The sequence below is a fragment of the Marmota flaviventris genome, chromosome 1 (assembly GCF_047511675.1).
Source record: "Marmota flaviventris isolate mMarFla1 chromosome 1, mMarFla1.hap1, whole genome shotgun sequence".
NCBI classification, from domain to species: Eukaryota; Metazoa; Chordata; class Mammalia; order Rodentia; family Sciuridae; genus Marmota; species Marmota flaviventris.
Window position 1 is genome coordinate 202,151,811 of NC_092498.1, and position 15,374 is coordinate 202,167,184.

The 15,374-nt window shown below is 46.2% G+C and overlaps 2 long non-coding RNA genes across 3 annotated transcripts; one reads left to right on the forward strand and one right to left on the reverse strand.

The window, feature by feature from the left end:
• Positions 1 to 896: 896 nt before the first annotated feature.
• LOC114089998 (uncharacterized) lies at positions 897 to 7,818 on the reverse strand. The gene is made up of 3 exons (XR_003582291.2): positions 7,760 to 7,818; positions 7,447 to 7,638; positions 897 to 1,098 (listed from the first exon to the last, which is right to left on the reverse strand). It is a non-coding gene; the product is annotated as an uncharacterized lncRNA (long non-coding RNA).
• Positions 7,819 to 11,466: 3,648 nt separating this feature from the next.
• LOC139705161 (uncharacterized) lies at positions 11,467 to 15,077 on the forward strand. 2 transcript variants are annotated; one of them, XR_011707015.1, is made up of 4 exons: positions 11,467 to 11,592; positions 12,922 to 13,008; positions 13,408 to 13,666; positions 14,613 to 15,077. It is a non-coding gene; the product is annotated as an uncharacterized lncRNA (long non-coding RNA). The 2 variants fall into 2 exon arrangements; XR_011707016.1 differs by having other exon boundaries at positions 11,468 to 11,592; positions 13,408 to 13,569.
• Positions 15,078 to 15,374: the final 297 nt, after the last annotated feature.

Here is a 15,374-nt window from a genome sequence, read left to right on the forward strand (position 1 = left end):
CCTATCTTCTGGTGGTCACAGGCAGTCCTTGGCAGTCTTGACATCATGCCAGCCTGCATCCGTCATCATAGGGCCATCATCTGTGTGTTTGTGTCTCTTCGTTCACATGACTTTCTTAGCAAAGAATATAAGATTTAGCCGGGTGTAGTGGTGCATGCCTGTAATCCCAGCGGCTGGGGAGGCTGATGCAGGAGGATTGCAAGCTCAAAGCCAACTTCTGCAACAGCGAGGCCCTAAGCAACTCATTGAGACCCTGTCTCTAAATAAAATACAAAATGGGGTTGGGATGTGGCTCAGTAGTCAAGTACCCCTGAGTTCAATCCCTAGCACACACACACACAAAAAAAAAAAAAAGAATACAGATTTAGATTTAGAGCTCATGCTAATCCAGGATGGCTTCATCTTGACTAACTACATCTATAAAGATCCTATTTTCCAAATAGGGTCCAAGTTGACCTAACTGGGAGTGTGGTCCCATTCAACCTCACGCTGTCATCCTGAGATTCACTCACTCCAGGTCTGTGGAGGCTCTTGGCACCACATAGAGGTTATGTTGGAATCACAGTGAGGCAAATTGCTTGCCATGAGTGACTCCATCTTGTGAGAACATTTTGTGGGAAGCGGCACAGGGGGAAAGGGTTATGTCAGGTTAAGGACGTCGCTGCACATAGCCAAGATTTATCTAAGTTCTGCAAACAGAACATCCCAGAAGATAGAATACTGCTCCAGAGAGAAAGTTTGTTAGACTCAAAATATTAACATATTGTACTAAACCTTAGGGACGATGATTACCAGTTAGTTATTTTTGTCCTTCCACCCTCAAACAGAAGTTTTTGAATCAAATAACAGAAGTTAGTGAGATAAAATTGGCCACTTTATTGGGAAATTCTGGGCCTTCGACCAAAAGTTTCTACTGTTAATTAGAAACAGACACACCCACAACCTCTCCTGGGTCCACGATTGAGTTGGATGATGTCAGTGCGGTGGAGAGAAGCTGGTGTGGTGGTGGTGGGGTCTCCTCCATCTTCTTCTGGCCAGCCTCGTGCCTCCTGTCCCCACCATATTACGAGTCTTGGGAAGAATTACCTGTGCAAGCAGCTAAAAAAACTGATGTTTCATTGATGGGTACCAACGGAAAGTGTAGCAAATCTAAATTGATTTTAGGTAGGTCCTGATAGGTATATTACGTAAAATGGATAAGAAAAATATGCTAGTTTGAGGTTGTGCAGAAGTCTTGTCATGCTGGGGAACTTAATGTGATGGCTTCTCTGGGTATCTCTAATACGGATCATAGTCCTGGGGTGGGTGCAGGTCAGGGAGCTGCAATCTGTCGTGTGGCCGAGGGAGACAAAACATCAATCCACACTCAGGTCTCCTCCACCATCTCCACTGTGTCTTTCAGAGCTGGCTCTTCATCAGGACAGGACAAAGGTATAGATGCTTCATTGAAAACTGCCTTTCCTGAGTCATCTAGCATGACTCTCCAACCTGATTGTCCCTTGTCACACTGGTTTTTGGAACCAATGATCAGTTTCTTTATAGAATGTCCTGCATTTTGTGAGATTGTTTCTTTATAGTGACAGTGTATTCCTCTCATGCAAACTGAAGTTGGGACTCAAGTCTTGATTCGATTCATTTTTTTTTTTTGCAAGAATACAGATTTTTTAAAATGATCTTTTTCTGATAACAAAACTAAGTCAAATTCATTATAGGAAAATTTAAAGCGCGCACACACACGCACACACATGTGCGCGTGCACACACACACACACACACACACTAAAGATAGCCCATAATCCTACCATCCCAAGGAAAACTATGTTCAGTGAATTTCTTCCCAGTCTTTTCTTCTCTGCATGTATATAAAGACAGAATGGCAGAAGAATGAATAAATATTCTTTTAAAAACAAAATTATAACTATGATAGTTTCTCTGTGGCATAAGAGTGTGTGTTTTCTATCCATTGTTTGACCAGTTTTCCTACTGTAAGTTGTTCGAGTAATTCCCAATTTTTGCTCTGAAGATACAGATTGTATACTTTGATGAGAAACATCAATGTATACAACCTTATCTATCTTTTTTTACAAATGGAAATACTGGACCAATATAATGCATGAGACTTTCTATGCACATTGACAAAATGCCATTATTGTATAAACTGGTGCAGCTACCAGCCATGAATGAGCTCCTTTTACCAAAACTTCACCAAACTAGGATTTGCTTTAAAAAATTTATAAGAGATGAAAATATAATGGTGTCCAATTTTAGTTTTCATACCTGACTATTTAAGGAATCAGAGCAAACTTCCATATGTACATTAGATGTGTTTCTTTTTAGTCTAATCTATAGATCTTGTTGATTTGTGGAATCTTAACCATATAAGAAGAGTAAATCTGTGTAGAGGCATGGCACAGAGAAAGCTCTTGGCATGGTGCTTGGCACAGGTGAGATGCACACTGTCTTTACAGAGGTCCAATCAGGGGATCTCAGTAACCCCCCAGGACATGTTCCCTCCTGCAATCACAGGGACTCTGTAATCAACCCCCAGGATGAAGCTTGGCGCTCCTCCTGACCTTGCCTCCCCACCTCCCACTCCATTCTTTCCTCTCACTCCAGCTGTTCCTCCTGGGCTCAGACCCATCTGGATTTGCCTCTTGGCTGAATTGCAGATGAGCTGCCCATGTACACTGGCCTGATCTGCAAAGGTGCACCCAGCCCTGCCCTGAAATCACGGTCAGTATTAGTTGCCTGGCTGAGACGATGTCACTTCTGAAAGCAGCAGAGGGTGGGAGCTGGGGTGGGAAAGGAGGGAGGTGCTGATCTAAGGCACGAGGACATCCTGGGCAGCCCAGTAATATCCCACCAGGATACTTTTTAAAATTCTGTAATGGGAAGTAGAGAGAAAGTAATTTTCTATTTTAAAAAATAGCATGCCGAGAGAGCATTTTTTTCCCTCTGTGTTCCCAGAGTGGTTTCTCTACAGCTTTCTTCTGAGGTTTCTACACAGCAGTCACTGCCAACTTGTCTGTCTCCTCCAATCAGACTGTGAGTGCCAGGAAGATGGAGGACACTTTCCCTGTTTATCTTACAGTCTCTGTCGCCCTGTGCAGTATCTGGCACATAGAACATTCTGGAATGAATCACTGACTCTCTTTCTGTAAAAGGCTAGAGTAGTCAGAAGGCTTGAAGGGAAGAGCAAGAAACCCAGACATTACTGACGTCAGGTCCCTTCAGATGTGGATGCGCTGCTCTTGATGGCTGTCCATCTGCAAACAGCAGAGTGAAGTCCAGGGACCCCCGTGTCTCTAGCTGTTCCCAGGTCTTCACTTCCGCCTCCCAAGTCACATTCAGCTCATCTTGTCATGCATACAGCACCTCAGCTCGGAGAAAGAGAGGGACAAAGAAAGATGGGAGGGCAGCTAGGGAGGGCCACGGAGCTGCCCTGGTGGCCACCAGGAACAGGAAATTAGATTCAAAGCAAAGAATATGTAGGTGGAGGGGGCTTTGGAGAAGGCTTTGGGCCAGTTTGACAGCCTGATCCAGTTCTTCCCCACCCACCTGCAAGCTTTAAATCATTTAAGCTCTCTTCATAGTAAATGTTCTCCAAAGAAAACAGTCTTGTCAGAAACCCACGGTGGACAAAGAGAGAAATAGAAATCAATCAATTCCCTCTTTATTTTCACTCCTGGCCCCAAGTTGGCAAAATACTCTCCCCATATCTGGGCTCTTCCCAGGATAGAGTCCGGCTGCTAGGAATAGGTTCAGGAACATACCCAACATCCCAGTCCAGACCAGAACAATTCCCTCAACCTAAGAAATCGCCCTGCCTCAGTCGAGCTGTTCCCTCCCCCACCAGACTCAGGCTCCTCTGACCTGCTTTCTGCCATTAGAGTTTCTAGAATATCACATAAATGTACTCATGTAGCACATCATCTTTTGTGTTTGATCTCTTTGACTTGGGCATTGTGTTTTGGAGATTCATCTGAGTTCCATAGATTGCTGTCTTTTCCCTTTTTATTGCTAAGTGGTATTCCATTATGTGCATAAAATTTATTTTTAAACTGAAAATAAATCATGTTGTAAAATAAATAATTTCTGTTTAAATTTATTAAATACATAAAAACTATATATCAATGGGATACCATGTGATGTTTCAATACATGCATACATTATATAATATTTAAATCAGGGTAAACATCTATCTCCTCAGACATTTATTGTTTCTTTTTAGTGAAAAGATTCAAAATCTCTTTATCAAGGGAGAAGTGCTGGGGAGTGATATTGGACAAATTGTGTTGTTATTTTGGGTGCATACACGGATATGTAACAAATCCCATCATTATATACAACTGTAATGCACCAATAAAAATGTGGAAAAAATTAACCTATTAAAATAAAAATAAATCCCTTTTTCTAGTTTTTTAAAAAGTGTATAGTACACTATTATTCTCTGTAATTTGCAATTTATTGAATGATTCACCAGTTGATGGACACTTGAGCTCTTCCCGGTTGGGGGGGTGACTATTTCAGATGATTGGCCATTTGTATATCTTCCTCAGTGAAATGTCTGTTCAAATCTTCTACTTATTTTTGTGTTGGATTGTTTTTTTTTTTAAATCATTGAATTATATAAGGCTAAATTTTTGCCAACTGAATTTTCCCTGTGGCCCAGTCTGAGAAATAAATATCTGATTTCTGACTTACCTGCTTTATAGTACTTAAAGAGACAGATTTAATAAGAATAAAATTCAAAATATGTCCCCAGGCAAGTCTTGCTGACCTTCAAAAAGTTATCTCCAATTAATTGTGCATTTAAAAAACTACACACAAAATAAGTGTGTGATCTGAGCCCTAAACCTGGTCAACATGACTTCTGTTTCCCTTTTTCAAGAACAAACACATAACAATTACCTGTGTAGGAAAAACCCCAGTAGTCACTGACAGCTACTTTTTCTTATCTCAACAAATCTGACCAACCACTACCAAATCCCTCAGCTTCTTGGCATGCTGATGGGTCAATGCTGCAAGTGAGACAATTCTTAGCTGCAGGAAATTTATACCTTGGCTTACATTCCTGGAGTTTCTGATCTTAACATAGAGTCCTACACATTCCAGAGGACTTTTCTGTACAGCTCATCTCTGCCTCTGTGTTTCATCCAAATCCCTACATGACAGGACACAGAATAAACTTCGTAAGGTTGATAACTTAATAGAAGTTCCCATCTGCAGGCTGCTTACTGTGTGCCTGGCCCTGGGGACTTTAAGTTCACTGCCTCACTTTAGTCTTCACATAAACCCTGACCCTGAGAAGGGGCTGCTATTAGTGTTCCCAATCACAGATGTGGAAGCTGAGGGTTATAGAGAAGTAACTGACTATTCCAAGACCCTGCTTGGGGCAGGACCAGAGTTCAACCACCAGACTTCCCCCCCCCCCCCACCCCAGAGCTGCTGACCACTCTGGAGCACTATCTCTCATTCTGTGTATCACCATTGCATAATCTATTCAGCCAGACATAGCAGTGCTTACACGGTAGCCTCTTGTGATGGGCGCACGGGATGGGCTCTCCTCGCTTATTTGCCCTCACTGTATTTGGAGAGTTGGAAAACTGACCCTGCATTTCCCAGTCTGCCTGGCTGCAGATCTGGAGGTGACTGAGGTTCTGCGGGTGAGATGCTTCCATACAGTTTAGAAAAGATCCGTGAGTTAAATTGTGTCCCCTAGAAGGATGTGTTGAAGTTCTAAAGTCAAATGCCCAAGGATGTGACCTTGTTTAGAAATAGGGTTTTTGCAGTCGTAGTCAAGTTAAAATGAGATCCTAGGGTGGACTTCCATCTCATATGACTGGTCTCTTTATAGGAAGAGGAAAATGCCATGGGAAGACACATGGGGACAGTGCCATGTGATGACAGGGGCAGAGTTCAGAGCAATGTGCTGTAAATCAAGGAATGCCGTGATTTGGTGGCCACCCTCACACTAGCAAGAGGCATGGAAGGATTCTACCCAGAGTCTCTGAGGGTCTCGAGACGGCCCTGTGGTGACCTTGACTTCAGAGGTCTAGCCTCCCAAACTGTGAAGGAATCATCCCCTATTGTTTTAGGTCACCCAGTTGGTGGTACTTTGTTTTGGAAGGCACAGGAAAGAATCCAGGAGGTGGCATGGGACAGAAAGGGTGACGATCAAGCTGCAATAGGTTTGAGCAACTGCAGGAGCCAGTTCCAGCTGCTGTCATTTCAGCTTCATGGCAACAGTGTCCTGACTCAACCACAGGAAGTGGAAATCTCCAATCTAGCGCTGGCCCCTGGACTCCACTTCCCCACTGCTTCTAGTGACTTGTGTGCATGCCCACTTCACTGTATTAGAGAATACAGGGCTCTGTTTCCTGTGCTGAACCCTGACTGACACACACTCACGCTACTAAATGTCTGGAAGACTTAAAAGAGAAGAGTCTCATTCAGAAGTCCAGGTGAGCTGAAATAGAAACGCAGCCGTGGGGCGGAGGATGTCATCCCTGCCTTGACCTGCCGCTCTCCCCTCTCTGATTTCCAGGTGAAGCGTCCTTCCCTCCCTCTGACAGTCTGTAGACAGACTGCATTTTTTTTTTTCCAGAGCTCATACCCTAATCATGCCCCCACCCAGGTTTGCAACCTGGGCCGGCTTGTTCTTCTGTTAACCTGTTCACTCTGGAAACTATGTCTTTCAAAATCCGGCACTAGCAGGGCTGGGGATGTGGCTCAAGCGGTAGCGCGCTCGCCTGGCATGCATGCGACCCGGGTTCGATCCTCAGCACCACATACAAACAAAGATGTTGTGTCCGCCGAAAACTAAAAAATAAATATTAAAGATTCTCTCTCTCTCTCTCTCAAAAATAAATAAATGAATCTTCTCTGTTTTAAAAAAAAAAAATCCTGCACTACCTAGATGCGGTGGTGCATACCTGTGATCCTAGTGGCTCAGGAGGCTGAGGCAGGAGGATCGTGAGTTCAAAGCCAGCCTCAGCAACTTAGTGAGGTCCTAAGCAATTTAGCAAGACTCATCTCAAAATAAAAAGTGGTGGGGATGTTGCTCAGTGGTTAAGCACACCTGGGTTCCATCCCCAGTATCAAAATAACCACCAACAAATTCTATCCTTTGTGTAGTTTTAAGTTCCATTTGGCTAAAATGGAAGTTCTACATGATCTGAGAGGTAGAAGCAAAGCAGCAACTCTGAAGGTCGTTGTAGGGGCAGAGGTACAAGAAATGGACTGGGGGCACACTCCCGTCTGCCCCTATGTCCCAGTTCTCCCCATCAGTGCCAGACCCACTAGCCACACTGCCCAGTCATGCTTTACTGTGAACTCTGCTGTGTGGGTCACACTTTACAATGGCAAATCCCTTCTCTTGATGCCCTATTTTTCCTTGTGTCCTAAGACAAAGGGCTCCCTCTGCTTGGAATCCCTGTGTTCTCACCTTTTTCAGGGCTACATACTCTTCCTTCTGGAAACAGGATGCAAGAAGGTAGATTTAGTTTCAAGCCTTCATCTTTCCTCTCTTGGCTTCATGTGATTAACGTGGCTGTGACCCTTGTCGTATTTTGAGGTCAGAAGCTGGGTGACGGAGGACAAGCAGGAATTTAAGGGTCATTGTTGGCAGTAGGATCCACTGGGGGAAGATCACGGGGCTAATTAATGCAGGTTCTGCATCTCAAGATGCCAAGAAAGCACAAAAAGATTAGAGGGTTGAGAACCTGCCCCCCACCCCCCCGCGCCAAGAATCATCTCACCTCCTCATTATCTTTCTTGTTAGTTGCTGTTTTTATCAGGAGATAGGGGATGGAATAGGGGATGGAAAAGGCTGAATTAGAAAGGGTTTCTATTCAATGTCATCATTTATAGACATGAAAATAACCTATATGGGCTCTTACAAAGGATTTCTTCTTTGAGCTGGACCTGAGTCACGTTGCCTTACCACGAGTGGACATTAGCAGGGAAGAGGCTGTCATGTTGTCAGGATTCCAGAGCCAAGTCACCCTCTATCTTTATGGCATTGTCCCCAAACCCCTGGGGAGGAAACAGGAATGACAGATGGCCTTGTGACTAGGCACTGACACATTTTATCGGTCATTTTTCATGCCCCTCTTTGGACTCTAAATTGCATGCATTTTCATGGAGTGTGTGACTAAACTGGCCACAACCCCTGGATAAGGACAAACTGTTTTTGCTCACCAAAGAGACACAGCCTGACTGGAGAACTCACTTGTCAGGCTTGGGTCATCTGTCCTCAAAGAGATTCCTGGACTATGGAAATCCTTTCTTGATACCAAATTTATTTACCTGTTTGGAAATCCTTGGGAAATACTCGCAGTAGCGGTGGCCACACATCTGTCTCCACCTGCAATCTGTCTCCACCAGCCTTTCTCACCCTTGGTGTCCACGACTCAGAGAAGAACCACATCCCTCCCAGCTCCAGGAAGGCTTGGGCTTGCTTTGTGCACGATCCACTTGACTGCTGGCATTATCCTCGGGAGACAGAATCTGTAATTATACCAGTCACTCTGCCGGATAGACCTGGAGTATCCCCATGATTAATGGAAGAGATTTACTCAAAACACAAGATGTCTCATTTTATAGTTGGGTGTACAAGCAAAATACTGTAGAATCATAGCCCCCACTCTTCCAGCTGAAATGCCTCGGCAGCCTTCCTTTTGTTCTCAGGCAATTGAAAGCAGCAGGGATGTCTCCTTAGAATCCAGCAGCAAATTTAGGATGGTGGAGGGCAGTCCTTAGAGGCCTTTTGGGGGTGGGGGTGGGGTACCGGGGATTGAACTCAGGGGCCCTCAACCACTGAGCCACATCCCCAGCTCTATTTTGTATTTTATTTAGAGACAGAATCTCACTGAGTTGCTTAGCACCTAACTTTTGCTGAAGCTGGCTTTGAATTTGCAATCCTCCCGCCTCAGCCTTCTGAGCTGCTGGGATTACATGCATGCACCACTATGCCCAGCCTACTTTTCTTCTCCCCTCAAAAATTCTTAAAATATCTAATTTCCAAAGTCATTTTATATGAGTTCAGAATAGAAGTTGGAAATTATAGGAAAAAAATTTGTAAAATAGACTAAAAGTCCTCCATAATCTCATCCAGCCACAGATAACACTTATTGGCATTTTTGAATATCTATTTCCGTCTTTTTTCAGTATGTGTGTGTGTGTTCACATGTGTATGGATACGTGTGTATATCCTCACCTGTGTATATCCCCATCTGTGATCTGGCTTGCAGTGCCAGCTCCTCCACCAATGAGCTACTAAGTCTTGGTTCTGCTGGTCACAGCCCATCCAGGCCTGGTACTAAGGCCTGCTGTGAGAACCTACTCTATGCAAAGTGCTGCTCCTAAAATTTTAATGAAAGCATGGGCCTCCTCAAAATCTATAAGGAGACAAACACCATTTCCTAAAGCATGTCCTTGCTCTCATGGCGGGAAGCCAGGAAATTCATGGAAAGACTTCCACAGTGATTCTTGGAGGCGAGAGTGAGCGCAGGGACCTGCTGTTGAGGTGACCTCCAAGGCTGACCAGCAGCCCAGCTCTCAGTGCCTGAAAGGGGCTCTTGCTCTGAAGAGTTGTGGATCTTCTACGGGTCAACCTGGACAGCTCAGGGCAGTGGTGGCATTTAGAATTAGGTGATAGAAGTACCATGGTTCTGAGCGATCCATCTGTTGCCATGGTACCCAGACAGCAGGAGGGGACCAGCAAGAGACAGCACCCGCTGTGTCTTCTGCCCCTTCGGCAGGAGGCAAATTATGGGGGGAGGGCCAGCCCCAGGTAGGAGTCAGGGCCCAAATCCAACCCAGGGAGACATTCCTGGCCACAGTCAGGTCTCATACTGAGGACTCTGGAAGGCTGAGCTTCGTGTGTGTGACAAGGATGCTCAGAGCAGCCAGCACCAGGGCTCACCATACCACACTGCCAGTCATGGCCGGGCTGCTCTCCTTAGAGCCCACAACAGAGTGAGACAGCTCCCCTCTTCCATCCATGAATCCTACTTACCTCACTGAGGAGCTATGCAGATGACAGGAAGCGGAAATATGGAAATGCTTGGAACAGCTGAAAGTAGTCAGCCAACGAAAAGTGTCTGAAGGGGCACTTGCATCTGCAAAATGTAGGTCATCTTCGTTAATGCATGGCTCTTAGAAATTGAACCTGGTCCCTTCCAGGTGGGTGGCTGAGCTGGGTCCTCTGTTGTCAGGGAAGTGCTACTGTCAGGGAAGCATCTGGTGGCCATATGTTCCTGTTAGTAAGGGTCATGACGGTGGCCCCCAGACACTTCTTCCAGGTAGGCCGTAGGCCAAGAACCTTAGGTACATTGTCTCACAGGTACACAGTCTCCACACTCTCAAACAGGTAAGGAAATGAGACTCAGAGAAGCCAGGCTTCTAGGCCACTTGGTTACTGAGGGGCAGAGCCCAGACTCAAACCCGGAGCCGTCTGACCACAAAGGGCTCCCTCAGCTGTGTTGTGGGACTGTGTCCAAGTGTGACACACGGAGCGCCCTTCCACCTGGGAACAACCCAAAACTTAAAAGTCCCTCAGGCTCATTTGGGTTCCTCTTATTCAGGGAAAAGTGTTCCTGGGCCTGGAGAGGTGGTAAGTAGAGAGGTAGAGGGTGGGTTCTGTTTCCATCCATTCTGCAGGTACCTGCAATTCTAGTCCCACTTCAGCACCCCCAGTGGCTCCCAGGAGAGCTCTATCCTGGCCCATGTGCTCAGCGCTCCACCAGCACACACTGAAAAGAGGCTGCAGACCTTCCCATCCAGTGGCCAAGCTGCTTCTCATTCTGTGCCCCAAGTCCTGCTCCACTGAAAGCCATCTACAACCTACCTCTGTCCCACCAACTCCCTTTGCTTATGACATCCTTCCTACCAGGCACACCTCTGCACACCCTGTCACCAAGCAGAGCCCAGACTCTTCCTTCTGAACAAACTTGCCACCCGACTGATCTCTTCCACATGATCCTTGGCACACCTGTCCGGCCCATCCCTCCAGAAGAGCCTCTCTCTTCTCACTCCTCCCCTCCACCCTCCCACTTCCAAGGTCACTGTCACCATTTCCTTCTTGTAAAGAACTGGGCTTTGGAACTATTGTATTGTCACAGGAAGTAGGAAATTAGCAAGAAGCTGAGGAAACTATCAAGACACTGCATTTTTGCAACGATGTTTGCAGAATAAAACTAACACTCGGCATATTTTAGTCCTAGCTTCTTTTAAAAATAAGATTATACATTCCAAGACTAATTTTTATATACGCACTAAGAAATTTCTCATGAGCCTGCATGGGTACTATCCCCACTTTCCTGTAAGAGCCATAAAGTCCAATCCCAGTGCTTCAGGCTTACTCCCTGCCGGACACGCAGCCTCATGGAGATATCTCCAAACATACGCCAGGGCCTGTCTCTGTAAAGAGAGCTAAGTCAAAGCAATGAGAATAACACCCAGCTCCATTCACTCATTCACTGACTCATTCACCAAACATTTGCTGAGCATCTACTACGTGCCAGGCACTCTTGTGGGGACTCAGCTCTGAACGGATGTTCTGTCCAGGGAGCCAGAGAGGAGCAAGCAGGTGAGTGAGCAGACAGCTGGCTCTGGGAGGAAGGAGATGCAGAGAGCAATAGAGTCAGGGACACAGAACCAGGAGCCCCGAGCCCGGTGCTGTGGAGTGAAGAGGTCTTGCTGCAAGTCCCTGGACGGAGGTCTGAAGGAGTCAGGAGCCCATGATGCGCTCCAATAGAGGGATGCACAGGAGCAGAGGCCCTGGAGTGGGCGTGTGCTCTGAAAGCCAGGCACACTAGAAAGCAGTGAACCAGGTAGAGAGAGAGGCCTGAGCGCAGGCCAGGAGAGCAGCAGACCACCAGAACCTGGCAGATGCCTTGAAGCGTCTTTGGCTTCTGTCCACCTGAGCCACTGGAGGATGATTGCTGTCCATCCCCAACCCTCATGCTAGGGTTTGAACCCATGGTGGTCATGTTTTAATTTATACTTTAAAAAAATTTCTCTTGCAGCCCAGCGAGGTGGCGCACACCTGTAATCCCAGTAGCTCGGGAGGCTGAGGCAGGAGGATCATGAGGTCAAAGGTAGCCTCAGCAAAAGTGAGGCACTTAGCAACTCAGTGAGACCCTGTCTCTAAATAAAATACAAAATAGGGCTAGGGATGTGGCTTAGTGGTTAAGTGCCCCCGAGTTCAATTCCGGGTTTCCCCACTCCAAATTCCTCTTGCTGTTTGGTGGAGAGCAGACTTGAGGGGGGCAGGGACCCAAACAGAGATAGGAAATCCAGTTTGGTGGCTATTGGTGCAGTGCTACCTATATTCTAGGGACATCTTGAAGGTCCAGCTGACAGGATTTCCTGAGAACTTGGATGTGAGGTAACAGAGAAGAAGGGGCCGCACCGGTGATGCAAAAATAATTTTCAAAGTGCCCTGATGCATGCATCTACACTAAAGTCTAGGGTAACCCTGGGAGGGAAAGGTAGGCAGGGCATCTCTTTATAGATAGGGAAACTGGGGCCCAGGGAGTGAAGGGGCTCATCACACATTATAGGTTATTATAAGAGGTTGCCTAGGGATCAGAATGGAGTTTTCCCAGGATCAGGTACCTTGCCTCATTGCCTTGCTTTCTGTTTGAAAGAGCCCTGGATGCAGGGCTGTGCAGGGCAGAGAGGGGGGAGAAGAGGTTTCACAGGGGCCAACAAGTAGGACTGAGCACACCAAGGCAAGTTCTGAGGAGGTGGGGGGGGGGCATGGCTGGAGGTTGTCTCTGTAGCCCCCACCACACTCTGCAAATGTCCTTCCTCATCCATAGAGGGGCCACATCCATAGAGGGACCATCATCTTCCCCTGGCACTAGACAGTGAAGTAGACTGTACCTGTGATCACTCATAACTTCCATTCCAGAAGCTTCTCCACAGTGGCACAGCAGCACAATTGTCCACGGAAGTCCTGCTGATCTCGGAACAAATGGGGAAGCCTCGACCTTTGGAGGTAACCCAGGGAGCAAATGGGATACACTTGATACCTGATGGAGTCCCCTGATGCTGGCCAATGCTAAGAGGCTTCAGACATCTTGTCACCCTGCTCCTCAGGCAGAATTCTGCCCGGAAACAGAATCCAGCCCTTAGGGTTCAGAGACTTCAGTGATGGGGCTGTTTAGAGAGTGTGGGCAGGTTAAGGAAACCCAGAGTCCACCCACAGTCAGGGCTGCTGCCACTTCTGGTCCTAAAGACTCCAGAGAAGAAAAGATATTCTCAGAGACCTGAGAAAACTGGCCCCATGAGGAGGGAACCACCCGACAGGAGCTGAGATCATGGGGCCACCACCGTGGTCAGAGTCAGGACCCAACAGAGAAGACCTCTCTGACTTCTGTCTCCTCCTCTGTGCCAGTGCCTCCCATTAGCCGACTCTCAGAATCCAGAGGCAAAGGGACCCCTGGCATTGCCGTCCTCAGGCCTCCTGGTGCCCACGCAGAGCAGAGAACAGATGAGGGGAGAGGTGGAGACGGCATGACCAGCACACCTAGAGATGCCGTCGCCCTGGGAGAGAAATGTACTTAAAACCACGTCGATTATTCATTACTGCTTCCCATAGACCTGTGCTTAAGTCGCAGCTGGAGAAAATCAACTTCTCTACAAAGAACATCCTGGTAAGAATGGTGATTAGGTACTAAAAACCAGACACTGTGAAATCCAGATTCTGGAGGGCTTTCCAAAACAGAATTAAGCTGTCATTGGCTCAGATGTTGGTGATCTTCCAGGAGGCACAGGCACAAAAGCTGTCAGAAAATTGAAGTCATTCCTAGCTCCAATATTAGCATAGATGGGTCAGTGTTTTCCAAAATGGCCTGTATTATTTCTATATTTCTACAATGGAAATCGATGTCATTTTCCAGGCAAGTCATCTACTAGAGTATAAACTGAGACGGCTCTGCAAATCTTTTCAGGGAAGGCACATCTTGATAATCGGGATGGAGTAGATGGGTCTTCAAGTTCCTATAAATTCCAAATCATCAAGATGTTTTAAGACCAAAAGGAGCTGACACCGTGGCACAAGGCTGTAATCCCAGCGACTCGGGAGGCCGAGGCAGGAGGATCACAAGTTCAAAGCCAGCCTCAGCAAAAGCGAGGCACTAAGCAACTCAATGAGACTCTGTCTCCAAATAAAATACAAAAATGGGGATGTGACTCAGGGTTGAGTGCCCCTGAGTTCAATCCCCGGTAGCCCCTCAAAACCAAACAAACAAAAAACAAGAGGAGCTGGCACCATGGCACATGCCAGTGACTCAGGAGGCTGAGGCAGGAGGATCACAAGTCCAAGGCCAGCCTCAGCAATTTAGCAAGACTCTGTCTCAAAATAAAAATAAATAAATAAATAAAAGAACTGGGGATGTAGTTCAGTGGTAAAGCACCCCTAAGAAAAAGAAGGAGAAGGAGGAGGAGGAGGAGAAGGGAGAGAAGGGAGAGAGAGAGAGAAAAAAAAAAACACCAAAAGGAATTTATTGCATACTATGAATACATTGTCTTATTAGTTTAAAATATAATTTTTAAGCATAATCCTTTTTTAATTCCTTTTTCCCCCCAACTAAAATCTAGGTTCCCACAAGAGACAAGCTGGCCTTTGGATTTGAGCAGAATTTGCAACCGATTATAAAGTCAAAGATCAATGTCTAACAAAGATCAAGTCAGCCTGGAAATCTTGTCTTTTTGTGAGTCGCATAGGCAGCTTTCCTGATAACGTGCCCTTGCTCTCTGCTGGCATTTTGAAGGTGTTCTGCATCTGAAAAGCAATCTGATTTTCCTCCCAAGGCTCAGGCAGGGTGCAGGAGCACTTTCCATCTGTCCTTTCTAGACTGGTTCACCAACTCTGGACTCGCTGCGCAGATCCAGAGCAAGACGAGATGGGTCCCAGTGCTTCCAGAGGTGCATCATCTTTAGCTTTCCATCACCTCTGCCTTCTCCCTATTTCTACAGCACAATATTTCTATTTTCTCACTCATTTTTTAAGTTTCTCCTGTGACAAGCATTGTTTTAAGAAAAATAAAGTTTTTCTTTTTTTTATTTGTTCATTTTAGTTATACATGACAGTAGAGTGTATTTTGACATATCATACATACATGGAGTACAACTTCCCATTCTTGTGGTTGTACATGATGTGGAGTTACACTGGTCGTGTGTTCATATATGAACACAGGAAAGTTATGTCCAATTCATTCTACTGTCTTTCCTATTTCCATCCCCCCTTCCTCCCATTACCCCCCTGTCCAATATGATGAACCTCCACTCCCCACCGCCCCCACCCCCCACCCAAGCCTATTGTGAGTCAACATCTGCACATCAGAGAGAACATTCAGGCTT